General features: G+C 56.9%; 1 protein-coding gene across 4 annotated transcripts in view; it reads left to right on the top strand.

Moving 5' to 3' along the window:
• FGR (FGR proto-oncogene, Src family tyrosine kinase) overlaps positions 1-19598 on the top strand; it is a 51991-nt gene that overhangs the window by 12424 nt on the left and 19969 nt on the right. Inside the window, exon 1 of one of the 4 annotated variants that reach the window (XM_074934634.1) lies at positions 2968-3470. The exons of 2 other annotated variants lie outside the window; for them this stretch is intronic. The gene's annotated coding sequence lies outside the window, so the exon portion shown is untranslated. Of the gene's footprint in view, positions 1-2967; positions 3471-19598 lie in introns of those variants that run through there. One more of the 4 variants, XM_074934630.1, reaches the window with a different exon arrangement.

Here is a 19598-nt window from a genome sequence, read left to right as displayed (position 1 = left end):
GTGACCGCCTGCCTGGAATTTCACACGGGCCCAGGCCATGGGGCAATGCTGCGGAGAGGGGACCTCACCAGCCCACCCACAGCCCCCCTGCAGAAAAATGGGGGGTCAGGGGGGGAAGTGGAGCAAAAGGAAGGCGGGAGCTATGCACAGAGAGCCCCGCCATGCACGACCCTGGGGCGTTGTTTCCTACTGCGTCGACTGCTAGCCCCTGGGGGTAGGGCCCTTCTTTTTGTGCTGTGTTTTGTGCAGCGCCTAGTGCAACGGGGTCTTGGTCCATGACTGAGGTGCCTAGGAATTACCGTAATACACCTAATAGCAATAAAAATGTACAGCGCCTGGCACAATGGGGGCTGGTCCGTCACTGGTGCTCCTAAGCATTACAGCAATAATGTGCCCATAGTAAGAGTCCCTTCCCCAAACAGCTGACAATCTAATAGACAGGACTGAGAAAGAGCAGGAAGGGAAACCGAGTCACAGAGGAGGGACGTGGCTTGCCCAGGGTCCCACAGCTAGTCAATGGCAGAGCAGGGAATAGGACACACCTGGCTCTGATGGTTTTCTAATGGCCTGATTCTCCTCGCCACTCAAGAGTGGCTCCCCTAAAGCCAGCAGGGTCTCCCCTCTGAGTGCGGCATTGGGCGTTTTGGAGGCTGGGGTTGCTAATGCTGGGGTCCTTGGGTGGTGTCTATGTCGGGGTGTCGGCATGTCTAAGATTGGGGCTGCCTGGATGGGAGCTGTTTGCTGCAGTGCAGCTCAGGGCTCCAGCCTGGGTGTTTTCACTGGTTTTCTCCAGCATCCGAGTGGTTACTGAACCACAGCTCTGACCAGCTTCACACCTCTGCAGAAGTGCCTCTGGGGTTTTCACTGGTTTTCTCCAGCCTTGGTGTTGTCCTTGGTTTTCTCCAGCATCCAGGCGTCAGCACGGTGGGCTGTGACTGTCCCAGCTCCCAGGCGCTGAGCAGAGCTGGGCCTGGTTAATGCCTGACCGGGAACCTGCCAGGTTGAACCTTGGTGCCGCGGGGAGTGCTGGTGGCAATTCAGCCGGTGGTGTCCTTCCTTCCGGGCAGGTTCTGAACCGTCCAGGGGCTGCTGTGTTGCCCGAGGCCTTTGGAGAGAGCTGTGCAAAAAGGCTCCTGGGGGCCTTGCACTCATCAGAACCCTAGAGGCATTTCCTGCAGAGGTGTGAAGCTGGTCAGGGCTGAGGTTGGGTAAACACCTACCTTCCCACTGCTGTCCTGGCGAAGGAAATCCTTTTGCACTTCCCCTCCAGAGATAACCACTGCCTGGCTGCTAACACAGAACGGTTGCATTCCACCCCAGAGGTGGCTGCAGCGCAGAGATGGGCCTACAAAGCGTGTTGAGATTCTTCTGGGGGAAAGATGCAATACCGATTTGTGATGGTGATGGTTGTATTGTGCAATGAAGGTCTTGTTTTCCATGCCCTCTCTGAGTGGTATCACCCCACCCCCACTGTGCTGAGAACCAGCCCAAGGATCTGCATCCTGTAAGTCCCCTTAAGCAGTGAGTCCCCTTTGTACAGCCTCTCTGCTGGGGGGGGGGGGGGGGGAGATTTCATCCTGCATTCAGTTTTGAATCAGTTCCCTTCCCCCCCACCTCCCATATTTCTTTGGGGGAAAGATACCCCATTTCCAGAGTGGGAGGGGAAGAATTGCATTAGTGCTTGGGAGTGATTTGTTCTGGTTTGTTATGGACTTTGGGTTGTGTCATAAATATAGGGGGAAGGGTAGCAACCTTTATGTATGTGGTAGCATAAAATCCCACCTCAGCCACCATGCCAGGGTTCCCCCACCCCACTCTGAACCAGTACAGCTGCCAAGGAGGGATTTTATGCTACTGCATACATAAAGGTTGCTACCCTTCCCCCTATATTTATGACAGGTTGGCTTTAATGAGTTTAGATCCAGATGCTCAAAGGTATTCAGGCTCCTAGCTTTCACTGAAATCTGGGCCTCAGTGCTCATGACAGAAGCTGGACTGAAATCCACTGCAGAAAATCCAAACGAAACGTTTCATTTCGGGTCCAACAAAGCCTGAGTTGACATTGTTTTTGGACTCCTCGATGTGCTGAAAATCTCCAGTGCTCTTGGTTTTGGTTCAGATTGAAACCTTTCTTTTTTAATTTTTTTTTAAATCTTTTGGAATCACCAGTGAACCGAGAGACCCTGTTATTCACCCAGCTCTCTACAGGACGGGCACCACACCTGGGCAAGCTCCCGCCAGGTGCTGCCCCCCCACTCCTGTGCCTCAAACCTGTGCCAGTAGCAACAAGTGGAGAGGGGAGTCCCCTTCGCTCGTTCAGCCCGTGCTCTCCCAAGGGGTCAAGCCAGGTGGGTTGGGCACTGGATTGGGAATCATGGGGGTCACTGACCTGCTCAGCAATCTTAGGGGAGTCACTTCACCTCTCAGCCACTAACTACCTGGCATTAGGAAGGACCCTGTGAGCGGGTTATTTCACAGTTACCCATTGTGGGGTTTCTTGCAGCGGGTGCTCGCTCCTAGAGTAGAGACAAGCAACTGGGCTACCGAGTCTGATCCTGCCTAGCTCCCATTGAAATCCGTGGGATTTTTGAATGCATTTGAAATCAATGGGAGTTAGGGGTCTGGATCCCTTTGAGGAGCTGGGTCTAGGTGCTAGGGTGACCAGATGTCCCGATTTGATAGGGACAGTCCCGACATTTGGGGCTTTTTCTTACATAGGCTCCTATTCCCCCCCCATCCCCGTCCCAATTTTTCACACTTGCTGTCTGGTCACCCTACTCGGTGCCCAGAGGTCGCATTAACAGGTGGTACTAGGGTTCCCTCAGCCCCCCTCCTCTCTATTCGTTTTTGATATAGCCACACCCTGGAATGGTTTGATTGGCAGGCACTCCCCCCGCCCCCCAGCTGCGGCCAATGCCCAGCGCTGGGTCGCTTGAATTCCCTTCGCTCTCAGAAGACACCGGCCGGGCCAGGTCGGCGGGACCCTAGAGCTGCAGCTCCCCAGTGACCCGCGGGTCAGGGGAGATGTGGGGCAGGGAGGGGTTAGGAGCTCTGCGATCTGCCCCTGTCGTGGGCAGCCGGAGGTGATTGGGGTGGTGTGCGCTCAGGAAGGACTTTCAAACCTCCCCCCCAACCCCCAGAAGCTCCTGATTGACAGAACCCCCGGCAGCCGCAATCAATGACTGGGTGGGACCGAGCGGCGGGGGCTCGTCCACCAGCCGAGGAGGGTTTGCTGGGACGGGTGAAGCTCGCAGCCCGGAGCGCTCTGGCTCCCACTCGCCCAATTAAGCCTTGCTAAGCGGGGGGAGCAGCAGAAGGGGGCTGGCTGCGGGCTGCCCGCCGGTAAGAAGGACTGAAGAGACAGGGAAAGGGGCAGGCACCCTCCAGCGCGCTGTGCCCTGCCCGCCCCCTTGCCAAGGGGCAGATCAGCCCGGTGCCCGCAGGCGGGAGCCGCGCGGCAGGCGCCAAAGGTAAGGCGAGTCCCGGAGAGGGGCGCAGCCAGGGCCGAGGGCCATGGAGGGAGGCGGCGGGGGCTGCATGTGTTTGAAGCCAGCGAGCTGGGGGGTGAGGTCTCTCCGGTTCCCCGCAGGAAGCGGGCATGTGCGGGGGGGATCTGTCTGAATTCCCCTCGGATGGGCATCGCGCTCCGGGAGCTGCGGCGCGATGGGGGGTGGATGGAGGGGGGGGCAGGATAAGAAACGCTGAGGGGGGGGCTGGTGTCTCCCCCCTTTTCCTGGGGGCTGCCGCCCCTCTGACCGAGGCTCCCCCCCCTCGTTCGTGGATGCGGGGGAGGAAGGAAGGCAACCTCCTTGCAACCCCCGGGGGGGCCTGGGGCTCTCCCCAGGTGAAACAAACGAGAGTCGCTTAATTCCTGGCTCCGCCGCCCCGATCCCTCCCTGACCCCCGTGTAAATCCGGCCTAGCCCCCGGCGCGGTTGGACCAGAGGGGAGCGAAGCCCCCGCTCCGCTTTGCTAGGTCTTAATCGGCAGCATCAACAGAAGGATGTTGCACAAGCAAACGGCTTGTTTTCCTGCCTGGTCTGGACCTGGGGGGCGGGGGGATGAAGCGGGTGTCACTTTCCTTCCAGCCATGATTCGGGTGGCAGCCCTGTTGTTATGGCTATGCCTGGGCAGGAGACACCCCTTTAGTCCTCGCAGTTCAGATGATTTTACCCTTTCGCGGGTGGGGGGCTGTATCTCCAACCCCCCCCCCCCCCAGCCAGGAAAATGCTTGCATGGTGACCCTCCCATCCCCAGCCACTGAGATGACTGGTCCTTGGAACCACCCCCACGCATCACTGTCCCCTGGCTGTGTGTGTGTGTGTGTGTGGGGGGGGGATTAGCTCTGGGAGCGGGATCCCAAGGGCCCCCAGAAGGGATGCTGACTCTGTGTCTGGGAAAGGGGCCTTCAGCTCAGTCTCTGGTCCCGTTTTTTCTGAGTTTATTTCTCTGCACTAACTCCTGGTGGTGGCTCAGCTGGGAGCAGGAACTTGCAGCTTCCTGTCAAAGTCCGTTCCCCGCCCCCCTGCCTGTGGGGAAGGGGGTTCGCTTCCCCTCCCCGCGCTGGGCCCAGTCCTGGATTGTGTGTGTGCGTCCCCCCTGCTCCCCTAGGCCGATTTCCTCCTCCTTCGCAGCCCCTCAGATCCGGGAATTGCTCTTCTTCCAGCGGAAATCCTGCTTTTCCCAGCCAGCAGGCGAGAGCAAGGGATGGGGGGGGTGGCAAGAGGTTACCATGGCTACCCCTGTAATGTGCTTTTCCTTTAGGCCGTTACTAATAGTGCACTTCCTCTTTCTTGTGGGAAGGGTGTGCGCCTGTGGATTGTTCTGTGTGTCACGGGGCTGTGTTTAATGGGCCCGGATCAGACGCTCAGAGCCAAGGGCTGACATTTGCAAGGGCTCAGATGCTGACCTTTGGCGACCCAGGCTGGTCCCTTTTGGGGATGCTCTGGTCTCACGCTGGTGCACGATCAGGATCTGTCCCCCGGGGGAGGGCCGTGGTCCTGGGGGTGAAAGGCTTGACGCCACCCTGCCCTTGTCCCCTTCTTATCATAGAATATCAGGGTTGGAAGGGACCTCAGGAGGTCATCTAGTGCAACCCCCTGCTCAAACCAGGACCAATCCTGAATTTTTGCCCCAGATCCATAAATGGCCCCCTTAAGGATTGATCTCACAACCCTGGGTTTAGCAGGCCAATGCTCAAACCACTGAGCTCGCCCGCAATAGGGGCGCTCCTTTGAGCCAGTGGGCTTGTGGCGACTCGGGGCTGCGACACAGGGAACAGTTGTTGGCAGCATCCAAGCAACAAAGGTGTCCGGGGGAAGGAGACCCCTCGGGTAAACTAGGGTAGCCCCATCGACTCCCCTGGAGTCACTCTGTTTACACTGTAGATGCTCCCTGCCTGTTTAGGGACAGATGCAGCAACAGGGTGAGTTTCTGGCTGCCTGACCTGAACAGAATGCCCTTCAGGAGCGCCAAGAGGGATGTCCTTGTGACCCGTTTGCTCCTTGGCTTCTCTGCTCAGGCTGCCAATAAGAGTTCCAGGTGATGCTAGGCCAAGGGCTGCTGCCACCTTATTTCCTACGGAGGTCACAGAACAGCTGTCAGGTGGTGACAGCCGGCTGGGACAGAAAGGTACAACTTGAGGCCAGGGCTGGGATGGCAAATACTGGCTGTGGGGAGCCCCTCTGCCCGTTACTAAAGCTCTAACTTATTTCCACACTGAGAACCACTCCTCTTTGGGCCAAGTTCTCCTTTCCCGGGTTTCACCCTCTTCCTCATTCGATTTGCTGCTGTTTTGAATGAACTTCCGCCTCGCTCAAAAATCCTTATCCCTGTTCCACCTGGTATTGTCCCCTTCCCCATGCCCACAACAGAGCCTCTAGAATAATAGCCGGGTGGCTAGTATTTCCCTGCTGACTGGAAGAGGCTGGCAGAGTCTGCTTGAAACCTCCCACGCTGGTAGCAGGTGTCCTTCTGGCTGATGAAGGGCAAAGTGGGTAGTGGAGATTCACAGGAGCAGATTCCTCATTAGTGCATGCAGAACTGAGGGGGATGGTAGCACATGGTGGGGCTCCATCTGAGACTGAACCCCTTTTGTTCCAGATGCGCACAGACACTGTGAGAGACAGTCCCTGCCCCAAAGAGCTTGCAGCCTAAACAGGCAAAGAGTGGAAGAATGGTAATATCTTCCCATTTTACAGATCAAGTGTTGAGGCCCAGAGCGATTCCCTCACTTGGTCAGGGTCACACATGAAATCCTTGGTGGATCAGGGAACTGGCCCCAGATCTCCTGCATCCCAGTCCAGTGCCTTAACCACAAAGTCGTACTTCCTGTCCAAGGGGTTCTCTACAGAGTTGATTCAGGGCGTGGGCTGAGCAGTCTGGAGGGAGGAACTCCAGGAACAGCCAAGTGGAGGGCGAAGGTTTAAGTGGAACTTTGTTACCTTGCGGATAATTTTTGTTGTTGATTCTATTGCAGTAGGGTCTTAGGACCCCCTCAGGGATCAGGGTCCTGATGTGCTAGGCACTTGCAAACAAGTAAGAAAAAAGACAGTCCCGTCCCGGAGATCTAGGATTTAGTGAATATGCAACAGTGAATAAATAGAGAGTGGAAGGACAAGCTAACAACAAAGGCGGGTGCATGAGTCATGGTGGTCAGGCAGGTTGAACCCCAGGGAAGGGGTCCTTTTGATACTCTGATATTATGAGCCTGGTGCGAGAATCTCGATAGAACAGAATCACGCGTTGACCTGGACCAGAGTGGGGAAAAGCACCTGCTGAGAGCAGGGAGCTCCAAGCGCTCTATGAACGTGGGGAAGGAGCCATGCAGGCCCCTCTGGGAGCGGGGCGTGCAGGGATTATTGAACCCATTTCGTGGTGGGTGGGGAACAAGTCTCTGAAGTTGAGTGATTTGCCTAAAGTCACCCAGTGAGCCACTGTTAGAGGTCGGAGCAGAACCCAGGAGTCCTGACTCCCTGTCTCCTGCCCTAACCACTAGGCCTGCCTCCCTCTCAAGGAAGGGATTGCTGCCTTCTACGTAAAGAAGAAGGCTGTCCCGCACCTCATACTCAGCCACAGCCCCTCTGGACTTCGGGGGGAGTTTAGCCTGGGCTGGGTGCACAGGACCAGGTGTGGCGTGAGATCCTGAGGGCAGTGAGGTGATGGGAAGCCCAGAAATTCTTCTGCCTTAAAGGAGCAGTGGGCTTTAGCAAGAACATGGCTTCCTTAGATGAGTCCCAAACATGGACACCCCAGATTTTGGGGTGGTCTGGATTCAAACTCTGCTGTCTCAGATCTGCTAAAACTAAGAATCCATTCCCACGCCGGGATGGTGCAAGACCTTCGGGTCAGTCGGGGCAGGAGGTGGGCTGGAGAGTTATGCAGCAGGAAAAGCATTTGTGGGCTCACCGAGGCACTGCTAAGCTGCGGTCTGTCGCACGAGCGTGCTGTAGTTATGCCGGGGAGGGGGAGAACGGAAGTAGCTGTGTACACACACCTCGCTGAGCACAGCGCTGGGTCCCAGGCTTCTCCCATGCAGTTTAGCTGGGACAGAGGGGCAAGAAAGCCCGGGCTGGCCTATAAAACTCCCTGCGGGTCTTAATTGTGTGTTTCTCTGAGTTTATTTCTCAAGCCCTGATTTTTTTTATTTCCCCTCCCCCCCCTTCCTCCTTGATGTTTTTGGGACAATTTCCTCCCTTCTTTTCCTCAGGGGTAAATGCTGAGTCCCACCCACCTGTAGATCCGAGCTCGGCCAGCCGCCCACTCCCAGCCCTGAGGCTCGTGCTGAGGGGGATCTTTAGGAATGAGGCCGTGACATTGTTCCTGCACACCCCACAGCAACTGTTGTATATGTGTGACTGGCCTCCCGCAGCACGCCCCTAGGCATTTCCCTAACAGCCAGGACTCGGCAAGAAGCAGAGCAAGGCAGGCTCTGAAGGAGCGTTCGTTTCTGTGGAGCGACCCTACAGTTCCATCGCTGGCCGGGACTGAACCTGGGACCTCTGGCCCCAAAGCACGGGCCTCTTATTTGAGCTAAAGGGCCAACTCCGATAGCTGGGCGCAGTAGCAGGCCTCGATGCCATGTGGATCCCAGAGGTGGGGATCTGTACCGCACTTTGCCACTCTGCTACATTAATGCCCGCGCTTTATCTCAGGCCCTGCTGTTACTCAGCACTGTGGTTACCATAACGTGCAGCCATCCCTGGTGTGCCACGTTCATAGACCTCACCAGGCTGTTTAGGAGCAAGGGGGAAGCAGAAGGCAAAGGAAGGGAGTGGGTCCAGCTTTTCTTCTCTCTGTTCCCAGCACGAAGAGAGGCAGTCGCCTCCCCCAGGGGCTGGAAGTTGCATTTCCATCTTGGGGAATGAAGAGCAGCCCATGAGAAGGAATCCCTGGTAAAACAATGCCTTGTCTCTAGACATCTTCTCCGTAGCAGGCTGGGGAAATGGAAGATCAGTGCAGCTTTCGTGGCTAGCCAGCCCTTGAGTCTGTCTGTCTGGGGATTTTCAGCAAGAGGCCAAAGGGTACGATAGGGGCACATGCCCACGAGGGACCAGCTGGAGACCCAGCAACCACAGTGTTTCACCAAGGGCCGTCCGATGGCAAAGGATGCTGTCACTATAGGCTGGGTTCAGACTAGGACACCTAGCAGCAGGAGGCCCCCACCCCCCGAGCTGTGTAGGCCCTGCAGGAAAGGACCTGGTCTGGTCTCCAGCCTGCTGCTCCCTTCTCTAACTCCTTTGGTTACCAGATGGACATATCTGTCCTTGCAGCCTGAGCCATTGGCCAGATCTATATGCTGGACTTGTCATGGACTGACCACGCAGGGCGCTGACCGTCCTTTTCTCTTGCTGACTCGTTAACGTAACACACGCTTTCCATGTGTCTGTGTCCACCCACCCAGGCAGCTGTCTAATGCGTCCTGAACGTGGCACTGGGTGCTGTGAAAGACTGGAGAAACAGGTCCTCGATGCCAGGAAGGAAACCCTAAAGGCTATTCCCAAAGCCCCATAATTTTCCCGGGCTGCCCTGGAAAGGGGAGGGTAACAGGGTGATGGGTTTTATTCCTGGCTCACCACGTGACCTCAGCCAAGTCGTCTATTTGCCATGCCTTGTTTTCCCCAGTGGCAAGAGAGGGCTAGCGATCCTACCTGCCTCTCGCGCCATTCAGCCCTTGAGGCCAGACGTCAAAAGGTAATTTACCTTTTAAAAAGTCTGGGCCGTGGAGATCCACGGCTGGGCCGGGGGGCAGTAGGGAGCCTGGTGGGCTCTGAGTTGAGCAGGGAAGCGGCTCCCGAACGCGTCAGCGTTCTCAGTTCCTCTTAGCCCAGACGTGACTCTGTGAGGCGAGGCTGGCGTGGGGGGTCTGTGTGGGGTGATAACGCTGCCATGGGGCTGGCTGTTGGGTGGCAGCGTGTGCTCTGGACACTGGGTAATATGTGTGCAGCATGTTGATTTCAGCCTGTGGATTTTATTGCACGATCTCTCTCCCCCGCCCTGCGGTGGTGCTGGCGTAGCTGGGGGCACCAGCCGCCCATCCAGATCCAAAGGGTGTGGGCCGTGCGGGGAGCAGGCTTTGGGGGAGGGGCAGTCCTGCCAGCAGGCTCCCCACCCCCCGTTCCCCAAGCGTGGCACCATCCCTCCTGCTCTTGCGTTGATTTTGGGTGGGGTTGCTCTGGTGTATCTGAGAGCAGCATTTGGCCCTATCCACCCTGGCAGCGTGAGACCTGGGCTGATGACAGCCAGAGTCCAGCCCCCAGATGGCCTGGGCCGCCAAAGTGATGTGCTTTGGGTTCACTGAGTTCTCTGTGCATGGTTTCCCTGGCCTGGCCTTCGTAGCCCCCCATGTATACCCTTCCCTACCCCCACTCCCCTTTGTGCAGCAAGCCCAATAGCTAATCAGCCTACTGAACTCATGGGGGCGCAGGGTGGGGCTCTCCTGCTGTTTGCCCCATCTCCATTGTCAGCGCCTGCCTCCCCGTGGCTGGCTGAGAGGTAGCGGGAGGCTCTATTCCCAGGGGTCTGGGGCAGATGGGCCCTGAGCTTGTCAGCTGCTGTGGCTGGAAAACAAAGACGAACCAGCCAAGTGGGAGAGGTGCACCCCAGAGCCCTCTTGGTGCCTCAAGAGTTGCTCCCCCCAAATGCTACGAGGCCGGGCTTTCTGGCCCAGGAGGGCTGGATCTCAGCTTAGCCCTGCATCCATCCCTCCATCCGCAACCCAAGCTGTGATCTCCCCTACAGCACCTCTCCTCCCCACCCCGCTTCAGAGCTTGGCTCTTAAGGTAGCCCTGGGATTCCCCTCTTCGGGCGGCTCTGAAGCCTTCCCTCCCCCACCCCCTTACTGGTTCCCACCCAGCTTCCTCCGTGAGCTGAGCATGCTGGACCGGAATGGAGTGGCTTCCTCTCTGTCCCACAATGCTGCAGCGACTGCGCCTGCCCCCCCACTGCGCCGTGGGCCCGCTTTCGCTTCGTGTGCCCCTTTCTCACTGGGAGGTGACTGGCCCCTTGCCTACGAACCTTCCACCACTCCTGCAAGCATCTCCTTTTGAGCCAGCCGTGGAAACAGCTCCGCCCTGTCTACACTGGCCCTTGCGCCGTTTCTGGTTCACTTCTCCTCATTGCGAAGTAGAGGGGAATGCACTCGTGTCTCTGTGCCCCCCACCCCGCCCCAGAGCGGGGGGCTGCCTCCATACCCAGAGGCACACCTCACGGGACAAAACCTTCCCACCCCACGTCTGCTCCGGCTCCCAGGCAGCTCTCCTGTTGCGGGGCAAGGAGCGCTGTTTGCACGGGCTCGCTGGGCTCTCCCCCTCTCCACTGCACCCCGCACCCCTTTCTGGGTAGGCCAGCAGGATCGCAGGCGCATAACTGAAGGCTAGCCCTGGCCTGCTGCGGTCTCGAGCAGCACAGTGTATTCTGGGGCCGTGGCGTGCTGGGCAAGTTGGGCAGTGCGCTCTGGCTGAGGACACCACCGGTGCCTCGTGGATACGATGGGGTGTTCCATAAGGGGCAAGAATGGTGCATTATAGCTGGAGGGGGAAGCCTGGGGCTTTTCAGTGCCCGTTCTAACCCTCTACTTGTACCCTTCCTTCACCCTGAGTAACCCCAGAGTGATCCCTGCCCTGAAGTCACGGGGCATTAGGGGAAGCATCTCCTTTACTGTCCTGCTACTCCCCCCAAAGAGAATGGAGCTTGGGGAGTATTTTGCACAGAGGAGACCAAACTCAGCCGGCAGCTTCTGGGAAGGCTCAGCACCCTCCTTCCCCCAGCCCGCACCCTCCCTTTCTCACAGCTCTCGACTTCGCACTCAGATCACAGAGCCAGGGTGCAACTGTGGGAGGTGAGACCTGCTGGAGTTGTGACAGCTCCCCGCCTGGCCAGCTCTCTGCGGAGCAGGCTGCCTGCGTGCACAGATTGCAGCCCGAGCTGCCATCTCTGTTCAGGATGCTGGAACAGTTCCCGAGGCCTGCTTGGTGCCGGGCTGCTGCCTCGCTGGCTGGCCGCACACCTGTCTGAGTGCTCAGCCAGCTCCTTCCTCCTGCCCTGGAATCGGAGCTGCAAGCCAACCAGCCCCCTTCACCCCACAGCAGGAAGCGGGCTGCTTCGCCCACCCTGCAACCACCACTGCCGCGCGTGGGTAAGTGTCATTGGTCAACATTCAAGCGCTGGAAGGCAAGTCTTTCAGGGAGCCTGCGGATTCGTGTCTGAGAAGGAGACAAAGATCTTAAATGCATCTCATTTTAAAAAGGTCACGTGCCTGGGGTCGTGCACGGAAATGCCCAGCGTCTGCCTGCAAACACGCAGTTAGCTTCCTAACTGGAGTAAGCATTAAGTAATGCTCACAGCACTCCAGAGCATCATTAACCCAGCAGATGGGGAAACTGAGGCAAGGATTTGCAGTAACCCGTCCAGTGTCACCTAGTAAGTCAGCGTCAGAGCTGGGATTAGAATCCAGGAGTACCCAGTCCACTGGTGTTAATTTGGAGCCACTCCACTGACTTTTGGTGACGTCACGCTGTGCCTAGACCAACATCACTGAGAAAAGCATTTGTTTTATTGATTCCAGGGGTTCGAGCTGGGGGCTGGTAATCAGGACTCCTGAGTTCTTGTTCTAATTCTGCAACTGATTTGAGGAAGTCACTTATGCCAAGTTATTTTGACAGTGTCTGTGGGTGCCCTGATTGTGGGTTCCCTACTTTCGGTTGTAAGTTTTTGTAGTCAGCACCATGTCAAGGTCTAAAAGTCACTCTGCTAGATCCTCTCTTAAAGAGACACTATGTCAGGAAGTTTAGGTTCATACATCTTTTAAGGCTTTTGGATTTTGTTTCTTGCTTGTATGTTACCTTTGATATGTTAGGAATGTCGTGTGTGACCAGCCCTGCCTTAATGGAGGGTCACCCTGGAGGTTTCAGAGGCAAGTTCTCATACCTTAATTGAAGGAAGGGGGAATGATGATTCTTTAACAAAGATGTGCTTTTTGCCAAGAGTGTGTTAGGCATCGGAGTTGGAGTTAAATGGATACTTTAGCCTTATCTGTAGTAATGAAAACCCAAGTCCAATGCATGAGAACTGGAAAAGGAAACTGACTGACTAGAAATTTACTATAAAGAAACCTGAAAGTCACTAGGCTTTCATTGTTGGAGATGTGATTACTGGTAATGTAGCAGATGAAATGTGAGGTTTTTTAACAGCTATATTATGCTGTTAGCCTACCAGTGCCCCTTTTTAAATTACAGGGAGAAAATGTCCTTATTTCCCCCTCCAAACCATGTGGCTACACTGAAATGTTTAAAGATAATGCTGTTCATCTCAGAACATGCCATGAACTAAGCAGAATATTCAGCATCCATACCATGCAGCTATCTCTGGGGTGGAGCACAGCAGCTATATGTTGCATGGTAATAAGTGGAGGAGAAATCAAATTAAGGACACCAGGATTTTAAAATCCATGCAGGGCAGACAAGACCTCTATTTTTAAGATCTCATTCAAAAGACAGCCTCTTACAATGCGTGGTACTCAAGTTATCTACCATATAAGGCAGAATGGCTGAGTTTACCCTGCTGCAGTTTGGAGCTGTATTCCAAGAAGTGGCTCAAGGATGGAACACAATCGGGTGTGCTGTGGGCAGCCCACTGCAGTGTGTGTGTGTGTGTGTGTGTGGAGGGAGGGGGGGACAGGGTCTCTTCCCCAGTGATCAGCGCTCTTCTTCTCTGATTGAACTGTAGCTTCTTAATTCCCCTGTGCTCTGCCTTTTCGCTGCGGGGCTCAGGACAGCTTTTCCCAATTAATAAAATAATCAAAGCGAAGAGATCAGTGGGACTGGACCGGTGGTGGACTACGCAGGGCTTTTCATGTCCGCCTGACTGGGTCAAGTCCAGCAGTGGCGCTAGGTGGCGGTGGTGATGTGGCAGGTGCATCTCAGCGCAGATCCCTGGACGAACGGCCAATGTGCATGCTACAAAAGCTGCTGGTGCAGGTGGCAGGCTCGGCCCTGAGGCCCAGAGCTGGATGGGCGGGAGGGTGAACTCTCTACTCTCACCCCTCTAGGTCATGTTACCAAAGGCTTATGCCGGTTGAGCCAGCACAGGGGCTGCCTTCTGCTTGGTGGCTCACTAGGATGGCACATCTCACCGGGGGGCTCTGGCTTCCACTGGGAACTGGAATGAGACCTGCCGACTTGTCTCTCACATGCCACTGAGCAGTTACCCAGCAGTGCCAGCTGATAGTGACGGCTGAACTGGGTTTCAATCAGTGGCCCGGAGCTGAAAGGCTCTGCCTCCCATCCCTTGAGCCGTCCCACTTGGTTGCCCTTGGGATGGGGAGGAAGGCAAAGCACCAGCCTTGTCTTCCTTGGCCTGGAAGCCCCTGGCATGCTGCACTTGCGGGGAGCTGGGTGCATGATGATTAGCCAAAGCCCCGGACTGCCTCTTTGTGGTTACTGCAGCCCTAGGCTGAGCAGCCCTTCCCCGGCCATTGTGCAGAGGCTGTGCCCATGACCTACCGTGGCTATGCAGCCCCTGTCGGGGCCAACAGGCCTGCTGGGATCTCTCAAAGGGGAGCATGTTGGAGGGTGCGTGGAAGTCAGGCCCTCCTCCCGTCATGGCTGCAGCGCGAACAATAGGCTCCGGTGCTGGCTATTTTTAGCCTTCTGGTGCTTTCGATAGGATTCCAGTTACTATTTCCTTTAATTACTGGGCAAGCCCAGCCGCTGGCAGTGGGATTAGCAGTGCGTGGAGGGGCCGTGATGGCAGGATACGCTGTCAGCCACAGCACTCCAGAGGAGGAGTCCGAGGAATGATTTCTTCCTCCCTGCAAGATGTGTCTCTACGGGGTGTGCTCTTCCATGGCACGGCAGGACTGGAGCGTGGCATCCTCCGTGCATAGCCATCCCCGTCCGTCAGCATGATGCCACAGGGCAGCAGGGTCCTCCCTTCTCCTCTCCTCACAGTGACGGCTGGGGGAAGAGGATCTCATTTATTTTCCAGCCAGCATGTGTTGCTTTCAAAGTGGGAGGTGAGATTTCCCTGCCCAGCCCAGAAATGTGTCTGAGAGCCAGGGGGCTGCTTAGCAAGAACTGGGCCCAACTGGTGTGCAAGAGCCCAATAGGGCTCGGCAGGAGTTTCTGAGCCTGGCAATTTGCAAAGTGTCAGAACCTGAAATCATCCTGAGCCCAGGCAGAAAAAGAAGCCTTGATAGGCTATTTACCAGCCACGCTGAGATGCTTTCACCAGCATCCTGCTCCAGATCCTCTGCCAAGCAAGATGCTTCTGGCCCAGAAAGGTGAGAGAGCAACTGGGCATAGCTTGCTCCGGGCCAATGTGCAGGAAACTCTCTGGTCCGTTCCCAGTCCTGGCACCCTAAGGCTAATGGCGTGATCCTTGCAATGCATGTGGCATAGGGGGATACCACTCTCAGTGTAAGGTGCAGTGTGGGTGGGGTGCCTGACCCGAGGCCCTAAGCAGTGGGGTAGGGTGCGCGAGCACAGATGGTAAGGGGGCAGTCAGAGGGATACGTGATTTAAAGGGGAAGATGTGAACGAGCGGGCTCAGCCACAGAGAAAGCCAGAAAAAGTGTGGGGATGGCTTCAAAGGGGGCACCATCTGTGTCGGCACACATATGAACTATCCTGTTTGTTGCGGTCGCTCTTGGCAGCTCTCGAGCTACATGGCATTGGGCTGGTTATCCGTGGGCTGGGAGGTCTCCAAGTGGAAACTGAGGTCATTGAGGAAGTGTTAGTCACTCAGCCCACAGCACGCCCCTTCCTCCGGTCTCTCCTGGACCAGTGCCCGAGTAGGATGCTCCTCTGCCCTTACAAGTCAGAGTCTTACCAATCAGATCTGAAACAAAGGTCCTATAAGAGAGCTCCTGGCCCCTTCCCCACAGAGGGGCGCTATTTCTGGCCCCATATGAACAGAGGTAACTACCTGAGGGCCCAAATGGGGAAATAATTCTACCCTTCCCACCATTGGGTGAGGTCACTAGAACAGGATGGTGGAGGCGGCTCACCTAGGAAGGGCTGCCGCTCACCCGTGGGGGAGCAAAGCCCTGTAAGGACTGGGACCCACAGGGAACCCATTGCTTGTGTGACACAGAGCAGAGTCTGCCCCGCTGCCTGCAAAGCACTCTTGGATCCGTCTGGCTGTGTAACCGACCGGTCCCTGTTGTGTACGTTATTTCATCCCATCATTCTGCCCTGGAATAGGGCTGTCGCTTGGATCCTATGGTAGTGGGCACCTTAGAAACACCAGAGGTAGGTACTGGAGGCTCTACAGTGTTGAAGATAGTGTGTGGGTGGGGGGTTATGATACGTATGACAGTAACCACCTCATGCCCCAGCTGAGATCAGGGCCCCGTGTGCTGGGCACTGAACAGACACCCTGGGTACATCTGCTGTGGAGCTGGAGGTGGAATTTCCAGCTCAGGTACCTGTCCTAGCCCATGGCAACGTGAGGGACGGGACGGGCTAGCAGCCCAAGTAGGCCCCCAGGGTTTCAGACGAGGGCACTTTTTAGTGCACTAGCTCATTCAGAGCTAGCGTGGGTATGTCTGCTGGAGCTGGTGCGGCTGCCTCTGGCTCCCATGTGGACACATCGATGTCTGCACTGCAATGAAAGGCCCATGGCATTCAGACGACCCCCGCTGGCTAGGTGCGGGGGAGCAGACCAGTCCGGGGCTGGCATGACAGGCAGCCATCTGCAGCGGGCACGGAGGCACGGGTGCAGGTTTCGTTCCTGCCCAGTGACCGGAGCCCTGGCCTACCCCGGCTGCGTGAAGCCTCTGAGGAGAGGATGCTGATAGGGGGCCGCAGTGGGGAGGTCGAGCTCTGGCTGCCCTCGTGTGGTGGAGGAGGGCCTGGGGGGGCTGTGGTGGGCGAGGGGAAGGGGCTGGGGGGGGGCTGTGGCAGGCGAGGCCGGGGCACTGGAGCTGCTGCTTGCAATGCCCCGTCCTAGCTCAGAGGGATGCTCCGTGCAAGGATTTCTTTCACCAGCTTTTTCATGGCCCAACCACAACCGGTTTCTTGTTCCTCTTCTCAGCCGTTCCATCTCACTGTGTCCCTGACAGGTGGGGAGACCAGCTTCCCCGCCCCGGCTCAGCTGCCGGAACTGAACACTGGGGGGGGGATCCAGCCGGCTTGCCCCAGAGGGGCCCTCCCCAACAATGGGTGCTCCTGTGCAGTGGGTCTGGCAGCGGGCCAGCCCCATGCTGGCTCAGCTGGGGGCAGGCACGTGAGGACAGATAGCATCTTCACGGCGCACTAGCTGGCTCAATAGCAGCCCTTGTGCGGCTCCTGGGACCGGCTCCCTCTGGCATATTCATGGTGGGCTGGGTGGGGGCACCGCCTTGGCAGCGGGGACTTTCACCGGCTGTGGGTAGGGGGCCCAGGGTGGCAGGGGGCCCAGGGCAGTGGCAGGGTCAGGATGGGCTGGGGGTGGGGTGGGCGGGGGGCACAGGCCTCTTCCCCCGGCACAGGCCTCTTCCCCCAGCACAGGATGGGCCTTTACTATAACAATTCCCTGCATCTTAGTCTAGACACTATGGACCAGGGTGGGGGCTGATGAGGGGGGCGCTCTCTTCCCCTCCCCCATCCCCCCAGCTTTCTGCCTCTGTAATTGCTGCCTCTGAGAACAGCTTGCTGGGGAGCTGCCTGGTCTCTCTTGCCTCCCCCCCCAAAAATCCACCAAGCTGCTGCCATGGAGAAGTGGGGTAATATACAGAGGAGGGAATGAGCCCCCCCATCTTATTGGGGAGCCGGCTGGAGAGCATGAGGCTAATGGGGAAGAGATGCTGAGGCTCATGTCCCCCTGTACCGAGACACCCTCTCTGCATGGGGTGCAGGAGCTAGAGGCTCCTCTTGTCTGTAACACAGGGTAGCTTCGAGCCTGGGATTACTCAGGTGGCAGGTTCAGAGGTAATTCACCCACCCTGCAAGGAGGAAGGCTGAACAGTGCTCGGCATGAGCCCTTTGGGGCCGTGCCCTCGGGAACCCAGGCCTTGTCTGCTAAAGACCCCAGCCCTTCTCATAGGGGCTTTGCATGGTACCCTTGCCCTGAACTCTCCCTCCCGGCAGTGCTGGACTGTGGGCAGGTGGCTGCCATCCTCCACCACAGAAGGGGCTGCATTTCAGTGGGCCTGTCGGTGTACTCTCCGCAAAGCCATTCTGGGTTCCTGGGGCAATACAGACATGTCCTGTCTCACTACTACTATTCACGGCCTAGTCCCAGTCCGATGCCTGATCCACTTGGGAAACCTGGGTTCTCTTCCCAGCTCTCACATGGCCCTGCTGTGTCAACTTGGACAAGTCACAACCCCTCTGTGTGCCTCAGTTTCCCCTCTCGCCCCTTGTCTGTCTAGATCATAAGCTCTCGAGGGCAGGGATTGTCTCTTAATATGTGCACAGTGGGCCCCTGATCTCAGTTGGTGTCTCTAGGCACTCCTGTAATACAGCCAATAGTAACGCTCTGGAGGGCCAGGTGCCGGGATATTGGAGAGTCATGCCTCGTGTGTTGCTGTTCGCCCCCTTCTCTCTGGGCTCGCTTCCAGCACCCTCTTGGTGAGGCAGGGGCTCCTCCCAGCCAGTATCCAGCACAGGTGGTTTTGCACTGGACGAGACCCAGTACAAGGGAGGCTTTTGACCACTAAGATAATGGAGAGGGGGAGCGTGCACACCGAAGAGTGCTGTAGGGCTATCGGTGGAGTAAGTGCTTTGGGGGAGGGAAGCCTCATGTAGGCCGGGCCAGAAGAGTTCAGCCCAACCTGCGAGACGGCCCTTTCTGCCAAAACGCAGCCCCAGCCCCTCTGTAGGCAGCAATGCAGGGAGCGTTCTCATGGGGAAGAAAGAAATTTCAGCACCTCCCTTCTGCTTCCCCTGCTCGGGAACATGCCGGTGCGAGGAGCAGGCTCCCCATAACCCCCGCTGCAGGTTCAGCCTCTCGCCGTGTCCCTCCGGTTAGCCACGCCTCCCCTTCCCCTTCCATTCTGAGAACAAGCTGGGCAGCCAGCCGCCCCGGGCGTGCAGAAGTGGGAGCCGGAATAAACCGGCGGGTAGTTCTGGGGGCTTCCCAACGCTGCTGCACCACGGGGACAGGGAAGGCTCCTGCCTCAGCTGACAGAGTAGCAGCCGTGTTAGTCTGTATTCGCAAAAAGAAAAGGAGGACTCGTGGCACCTTAGAGACTAACCAATTTATTTGAGCATAAGCTTTCGTGAGCTACAGCTCACTTCATCGGATGCTCAGCTGAGTGACCCGAGCCAGGGGCTGAACCGAGCTGCAGAGAGAGGTGCTATCTGTGAGCATGATAACAGGGGTAAGTCCTGCCTGGTCAGCTGTGTTGGTTTAGCGCCCGCCTCCACCACAAGGGATGTTCTCTGTGCTTGGCGGGGGACCCCTTCATTTTCACCAGTGAATTTCCCCGAATCTCAAACTGGGGGTGTTTGATCAAATCCAAGGCTGGAACGGAGCCCTGGGGTCATGGAGTCTGACCTCTGCCGTAACACAAGCCAGAGGACTGCCCTGAATGGATTCCTGCTTGAATGAGAGCAGATCTTTTAGACAAACGTCCCATCCTGGTTTAAAAATGGCTAGCGATGGCGAATCCACCCTTGGAAAGCTGTGCCAGTGGTTAGATACCCGCACTGTTAAAACACGGGCGCCTTATTTCCCATCTCAGTCTGGCTGCCTTCAACTTCCAGCCGCTCTATCTTGTCAGACAGGAGAGCCCTTTATCAAATCTTTGGTTCCCCACTCCTTAACCGGCTCTCTGTTAAGCCACATAGCTTGAACTCCTTAAGGCTATCGCTGTAACGGCTCCCATGGCTCTCGCTCCAATTGATCGTTTGGCTCCAGGTCATTTGATTCAGGCCCACTTCCAGATTGCAGCCGCACCATGTTCCCCCCCCTCCATGCTGCTCTGCAGCTCCTGTCCTAGCCAAGGAGGGCCGGATTGGACCCCGTTAAGAGGTGGCTGTTGTATTTTGCCCCATGTCTCGTATGACAGGGGCTGCTGTTGAAATGTTCTAGACATGGGCAATGGGTTGTGTCTCCAAATGTGGCAGCTGGCTGTGGCCGAGCCCTTAAGTGGGGGATGGTGCTTACATCCCCTGA

The sequence above is a fragment of the Natator depressus genome, chromosome 19 (assembly GCF_965152275.1).
Source record: "Natator depressus isolate rNatDep1 chromosome 19, rNatDep2.hap1, whole genome shotgun sequence".
NCBI classification, from domain to species: domain Eukaryota; kingdom Metazoa; phylum Chordata; order Testudines; family Cheloniidae; genus Natator; species Natator depressus.
The sequence above is the reverse complement of the archived record's forward strand: the minus strand, read 5'-3'. Positions and strand labels throughout refer to the sequence as shown.